Source organism: Cicer arietinum, chromosome 7, assembly GCF_000331145.2.
Source record: "Cicer arietinum cultivar CDC Frontier isolate Library 1 chromosome 7, Cicar.CDCFrontier_v2.0, whole genome shotgun sequence".
NCBI classification, from domain to species: Eukaryota; Viridiplantae; Streptophyta; class Magnoliopsida; order Fabales; family Fabaceae; genus Cicer; species Cicer arietinum.
The window spans coordinates 15,805,948-15,813,860 of NC_021166.2; the positions used below are offsets into that span (position 1 = coordinate 15,805,948).

The 7,913-nt window shown below is 27.2% G+C and overlaps 1 pseudogene; it reads left to right on the top strand.

Moving 5' to 3' along the window:
* Positions 1-4,910: 4,910 nt before the first annotated feature.
* Positions 4,911-7,397, top strand: LOC101511491 (probable ubiquitin-conjugating enzyme E2 16; annotated as a pseudogene).
* The last annotated feature ends 516 nt before the right edge of the window (positions 7,398-7,913 follow it).

The window sequence follows — 7,913 nt, forward strand, 5'->3', positions numbered from 1 at the left end:
GTCAACTAATTCCTAATAAACAACTGGATCATTTTATGTTCTTATTTTAGTTTAGCTTCTTAAAAATACTCTTTCTCATAAAAAGAATTAGATCATCTTTTTTGTTCTTATTATTCTTATTGTCTTATGCCAAGTACAAAATGTTGTTGATAATACTGGTTAGTTTTATGTTAAAATTTTACTAACAATTACATACAAGGTTTTTGCTTCATACATTCCACATGTAACTCATGAGTAGTGATATATTAAAAATCTTTTAAGTTTTCTTAATCTAATTATCTTAAACTTTTGAGTAATTTTGATGTTACATATTTATTGTTCACACATTTATTGTTCATACGTGCACACACAACACGCGTACACACACGCACGAACACACACATTTTATTGATAATATGAATTGCTAAGTTATTTTCTTGAATTATCACATTTTATTTCATGTGTATTTTTTGAGCAATTTTTAATGAGCAAATAAATATTTATTTGTTTTTTAATTTATTTTATAATTTATAATTATTTAATCAAAATATATAGATATGATTTATCGAATTTTATTTGTTGAATGAAGTTTAGTGCTCTCGTTTGTTTATATGCAAAACGTCATCTTTCATATACACATGCAAAAGGTAAATTAAGTCTTTAGAATATTAACTAAAGTTTTGTTTGGAATACAAAATTTTGAAAGATATGATTGTTTATTAAACTTTCCTATTAGCAAGAGTGGTTAATTGATCTTGTATCTATTACAATGCGAAAAATAGTTAATTTCTCATGTCAACATTTATTTAAGAGTCTGAAGATTCTACAAACAAATAATTTTGTTGTTGTATCATTAGTTCCAAAATGAAGTTGGCAATTTGAGATACCGAATCTCTCATATTGCTAGAAAGTATCTGAGGTTGTATTTGTGAATTAATACATCAATCATGTGGATCAATACATCAATCATAAACTAAATAGTGATGTGTATGTTTGCTGTCAACTCAACCAAAAATTTGTGAGATTGTTGTGTCAACTAATTTGACTATATATCTCTTACATAATTATCTAGAAAGAATTGAAAAGTATTTAATATTTATTGAATTTGATATTGAACATCATGTAACATATGCTCATATAGAAAAACGAATATGAAGATCCATTATTTAGACGTCTAAAGTTAATTGTATGAAGAATACTTATGAGACCATAATTTATAAATTCTACTTTAGGAATATGCAATTGTGTATGTTGAGATATTGATTTGCATAAAGCCAACAAGTTAATATGTGTAAGTCCCATCCTTAATCTACAATCAACTTTTGGATTGATAATATAATATTTCTCATCTAAGAGATTTTTTGGATGTGTTGTGTATCGTTAGCGTCGTCTCAATGTTTTTAGAGACTTCGTTCAAATCTATAAAACGGACTCCTAAGATCACAAAATTCTAGCATGAAGATTCAAGATTCTAACATTTGGTGTTGAGTGGTGGCGTCTGATAGGCTGCAGCCGCTATCACATATTCATAATGGTGAGAAACTGGATATTTATTCTAGATATAAGGCACACATATAAAATTTTAGAGTGTTCAGCTTACAAAGTTAAGATATCAATGCAATTTTTCAAATGTTAGGATATACTATAAAAAAATCTGGGCAATCCCTAATTGGGTCTTGTGTCAATGCTCTAGTTGCACAAGTTGATAGTCGACCTTGTGTATTGTCCAATAGCTTCAATATAATACACTAAGATAAGTCGTAAATTAATATTGAGAAAACATAATGGATATGAAAATCTTCATTGATAATAGAGTATATTGAGCAAATAAATTGAAGACTTGTTTACAAATGAGTTTATTGATTATCATTTAATGATTTAGTATCCTTAATATTAGGGGACGAAAATAAATAGCTAAAAATATTGAAATATATTAGTATCTCATTTTGATCCTTATACAAACTAGTTTCAACTAGAAGTTCAAAGGATAACTCATTTGCAAAGTTTATGAAACCAATAAAAATAGATATCCCTGTTGGGAATCAAATATTGTAAATGAGTCTCAATTGCGCATCAAGTGTGGTTAGGGATGGCAATTAGACTCATACACAATGGGTACCCGCAAAAAAAAATCCACAATGGGTAGGGTAGAAACCCGCATAATGGGTATGGGCATGAGGACAAATAATTACCCGCAAAATTAAGCGGGCATGAGGACAAATAATTACCCGCAAAATTAAGCGGGTATGAGTACTATAGTACCCACTCCGCCTTGCACCTACACTTATATAAATTATTTATTTATTTATTATATTAGTGTTTAGTTTAATTTATTATTTTCTTTTATGTTTTAACATCTATTAATATCATTGGACCACAATAATATTTATAATTGAAAGATAAACGTTTGCAAACTTTTTAAGAATTTAATTATGATGAATATGTAAATAATTGTGACTTTATAATTAAAAGTTATGTCGAATTAATCGTGACTTTATAATTATACTTACAATTACCTATCAATTATTTTTACAGATCTCAAATAATATTGTCGTAGAACTTGTAACTTCATAAAGTATTATTATAGATATTTGAATGTGTATTGCAATGAGTGTTCATGTGAAATTATTGAGTTAGAAAATATTTTGGTTTATAATACTTTATGATTGAATTTAAAATATTTGAATAATTTTTAAATTTAATCAAAACAATATCATTTATTTATCGATCTATTTTAATTAAAGTGTGAGTAATGGGTATGGGTACAAACACTTAGGTACCCAGAAGGTAAGGGTACAAGTATTAAAATTGATACCCAAGAGGGTACAGGCATGGGTATGAATATTTTTTTAAATCACGGGTATGTGGACGAGTACTATAATACCATATCCAAACCCTACCCATTGCCATATGTGTGGTAGACAAGTCGGTTCCAAAGACAAAAATCTTCAAACAAGAAAAGTAGCTAAAAAAATGGCCGAAGTAAGAATATGAAAATTCGAAAATATTATCTGACGTAATTGATTTTTCAGTCACGGAAAAACTGACCAAATATCTAAAGTTTGTGAAAATAAAAATATCTCAATAATTTATGTCGTGAACGAAATATTATGGAACCGATATGAAGTCAACGTTGTCAGTGTTTTTATGTATAGTATATTGCTATATGTGATAAATGGTATGAAGGATCTTGAACTAAAGTCTATTAAACATTATAAACAAAGAAATGTTTGAAATGTATATATATATAAAAAAAATCATTTAAGTGGAATTAAGCTCACTTTGCTAAACGAAAAGTTTTTGTATTTGTAGTTTGCACATCTGAAGATGTGAAATTTATATATGATTGATTTTTTCGTGTGAAAAGAAAATGTGGATGATGAAATACATATATTTAAAGTTTGACATGTTATTCAAGAGTATGGTAAAAATCTATCATTGATTTTAACGAGAAATATTCACTTGAAGTAAATTCAAATTTTTTTTATAACTAATTAAGTGCAGTAACATATACAAGGCTCAATTTATATATATGATGTGTTGCAACATATTTGTAACACTCAATAATAATAATAATTATTTGAAACTTTATAAATAATAATATTTTCGTGAGACATATAGACACGAAGAGATGACTTAATCAAAATGAATAAATCTCTACATTTACTCAAATAATCTATAATTGCTTCTTAGTGAATATTTCCAAACAAAATATTTGAGAATGATATATTTGTCTATTTTTAAGAAAATATTTGAAAATAAATTCGTACATCGATGTTTATGTTGATGATATAAATATTATATAAACTCTTGAAAATCTTCTGAAATCTATTTGATTAAAAAAAAATTAAAATGAAATATATTGAAAGGAAAAATATTTGATTTGAGATTACAAAATGAATATTTAAAAAATAATATTTTTATAAATTATGACACTTATATAGCAAAAGTGCTATATAGTTTTATATGAAATCACGACACTTATATTTATGTAAATCATGACACTTATTAGTGTACTTTAATTTCAGATATAAAAATAATAAAATACAACAACTATTTTTAAAATATTAAATAAAAATGAATAAAGTATTCTATAAATAAAAATTATTAATATATTAGAATTATCCCTTTTTATTATTAAAGTTTCTATATAAATAAATATTAATAAATTTGATACTACAAACTTTTTTTAACTATTTTTTAAATATTTAATTGATTTGCTAAATAGATATTCATTTTTAAGTATTTATGATTAATTTTTCAATATTTAATAAAATAATTCTCCAGAAAAAGTAAGATTTATATGAGTCTTATAAAATAGGAAGTTATACTATATCAAATGAGTTAGATAGATATATTATTAGTAAAAATATACAACTAAAATTTGACCAAATTTTTTATTTTAAATATAAAAATAATAAAATACAAACAAGCATTTTTAAAATATTAATTGAAAATAAGTCAAACATTCCTTAAATGAAAAATGTTTATCGTAATAAAAAAATATAAATTTGTTTTATTATTTAATTTTAATAATTCTAGATATATTTTGAGAAAAAAAAAAGATTATCTCTATCTCAAATAAAATTCTACGTCTCTTTTTCTTTTCTTCAAAATTTTCATGTCTCTTTTTAAAAGTTTCTCCTTAAATTTTAACTATAAATTACTCTTTATTGATATATTCATTATTTTACATCTTTTAAACTATGAATACTGTAATAAATTTAGAAAAAAAATATTAAATATAAAATTTAACAAATTTAATAATTATACTAAAAGAATATAGTATATAAAAATATATTTCCTTATATAAAAATGTTTCTACTAACTTTAAAAATAAGAAGAAAATTAGCTATTTATTATTTATTTATTAAATATAAGAGGGTAAATTAAGAAAGGAAGATAGTAGTCATCTATTTAATTTTCTTGTAAGCAATTATTTTATTATTAGGACAACCGTTAAGCAGACCAAAAATAGTTTTACCAATTGAATGTTTTTCTTCTTTCTTTCTTTCCCTTCTTTTCCGTCTTCGTTTTTTCACTGTTGACGTTCTCTGAAACCATGACTAGCTCCTCAACTTCCTCTCGCAAGGTTAGTTTATTCCCTTTTCATCATCTCTTACATTTCACTCTTCCATTTTTTTCTTGCTCTAAATTCCATTCATTTTTTTTTTTCTTCAGAATCTCAGCAAAATTGCTTGCAAAAGGCTTCAGAAAGAGCTCACTGAATGGCAACTTAATCCCCCTGCTGGTTTCAACTATAACGTCAGCGATAATCTCCAACGGTATTACTCATTTTACTCACAAATTTTGATTTACTTTTTTGCAGTTCCTTTTTTTAATTTTTAAAATCAATGTTCAATTGATGCGTTAATTCGTTTTATTCTAATTGGTGAAATAGGTTTTATGCTAATTAAATTGTTTTGGTTTGTGGTGGTTAAGTAATTAATTAATAGGTTTTGGATTGTTTTTTTTTTCCTCTTTATTCTTTCAATTAGGTTTGTTGATTTTTTCGATTATTGAAGGTTTGATATATTTTGGTTCTCAAAGGTGGGTTATTGAAGTGATTGGAGCTCTAGGGACACTTTATGCTAATGAAAAATACCAGCTTCAGGTCGATTTCCCGGAGCATTACCCAATGGAAGCTCCACAGGTTGTTAATTAGACATCAGATTATGAATTTTCTTTACAGTTTTCACCATTTTTGTGGCTACTCTGACTTCTGTGATGAGTGGTTTATTCATAGGTGATATTTTTGAATCCAGCTCCGGTGCATCCCCATATCTATAGCAATGGGCATATTTGTTTAGGTATGTAGTAATGGTATGGTATTTGCTCATGGTTTAAGGGGAGAACAAATCTTTAGAGGTTGAAATTTCATGATTTTATGTTAATATCTCGTTATAAATTGAGTTTAAAGGAAATGTACAGTGTAAAAACAATTTCATACCAACATTCAATTAGAGTCCACTCTTGTAATTGAAATTTGCAGACTTAGAGGCCAATGATTTGACTATAAATATCATATTATAGAATATAATGATGTTGTTTGATCCATGTTGGCGATCCAACCTAATGGGATAAAACTTGATTGTTGTTGAATACACTAACATTGTGAATTTGTGGGGCAGCTGAGAAGGAGTTAGGAATTGCTTCTCTTGTTTCCTCTGTTTCTTCCTATCTATTATGGAGAGGATTGAATGAGAGTTAAAGCTGCAAAATGTTTAAGAAACTTTATAAATGAAATGTGAATGTTTCTTTTAAAAGATATCTTGCATGGTTGGTTAATATTCATTGAAAGGCCCTTTTCTATTCTCTTGTTTGCTTATTAGACAAATGCTACTGGATTTTATTAAGAGATTCTGTTTGTAATTTTTCTTAACATTAAGTGAGATGCATTTATTAAGAAGGGAACGACAGGCAGTGATGAGCATCAAAGTAAGGAGTGCATTGTTGGTGTTATTTCGTTTGTTCATTCAACCTCTTCTCATTTAGATATTGATGAGTGGAATCAATCAGTTTATGTTCGTATGGTAGCTTGGGAAAAATATCTTGTTTTGTAAATAATATTCTTGGAGGTTAATAGTGGGGGAGGAAATGAAGAACCATTAAATTTTGTCTCCAACTACTAGGTAGTATCAGTGAAACATATAAAATAATTAAGCTTTAACCTATTTGTTCTGTAAATTTGATGACTGGGGATATTTACCTTTAATAGATAATATTCTCATTTGTTTGTTGGTTTGTTTTGTAAGAGTATATAGCTGAAATTTCATTGATTTATTTATTTATTTATATTATTATAATAAATGGTAGCCAAAAATTTAAACATGATTGATTAGGGTCTGCTTTTTGGTGGTGAACTGACATTGGATATGCTTTATGAAATGATGCAGATATATTGTATGATTCATGGTCCCCGGCCATGACTGTTGGTTCTGTATGCATCAGCATTCTTTCAATGCTTTCAAGCTCAACTGTAAAGGTGTGAATCTATTATACACGTCGTGTGTCCTTTTGTATAATTTCAATATCTATACTCACCTTTGCATGTGTGTGTATCTTGTGCATGATATATCATCCGATTTTTTTATATTGATTTACTTAAAAACTCTGACTTGATTTCTTCTGCAGCAACTCCCTGAAGATAATGATCGCTATGTAAAGAAATGTAAAAATGGCAGATCTCCCAAGGAGACAAGGTGGTGGTTCCATGATGATAAAGTATAATAACTGGTAATAAGTTCACAACATTAGATTAGAGGATTTTCTTTTCAAAAAGAGAAAAAGAATCAAGTGGAGAAAGGCATTCTGAAAAACTAGAATGCTTTTAAACCCTTAATAACTCTCCTCCTGTAAATTGGAATTACCCCCTCATTTGATAATATGAGGAAACAAACTCAGAATATTGTGTTTTACTTGCATGTCTGATAACTGGTCCTTTTTATTTATTTTCTTTCTAAGGATTTTATGTTATTTGTGTGCCTTTTGTGTGCGCACACACACATTCGAATTGATAGAATGGAGTGGTGATTTTTGGGATCTTGAATTTGATTTCTTCTTTTATCCTGTGAGCCTGAGCCATTTTTGTCATGGGCTTCTCCTCTAGGTGGAGGGGAGAGAGTGAAAAGTTGTTGGTTGAAGGAGGGAGGGGAATAAGGGTAGATGGTGTACCCATTAAGAAATAATATTTTGAAACATAAATTTGACACCAATTTAGATGAGTTCAGATATAAGGTTAATTGCATCTAGTTGATGGTTAAAGAATATAACAAGGTGTCATAACTTATTAATCATTTGCTAAACACAATCAATAACAATTTTAAATGTCATTAACCATACTTTTTAAGTGTTTAAATATATAATATACATAATATTCATTAATCATATTTGTGTTTAAATATACACGTGAAAATTGTAGTTAATCATATAGA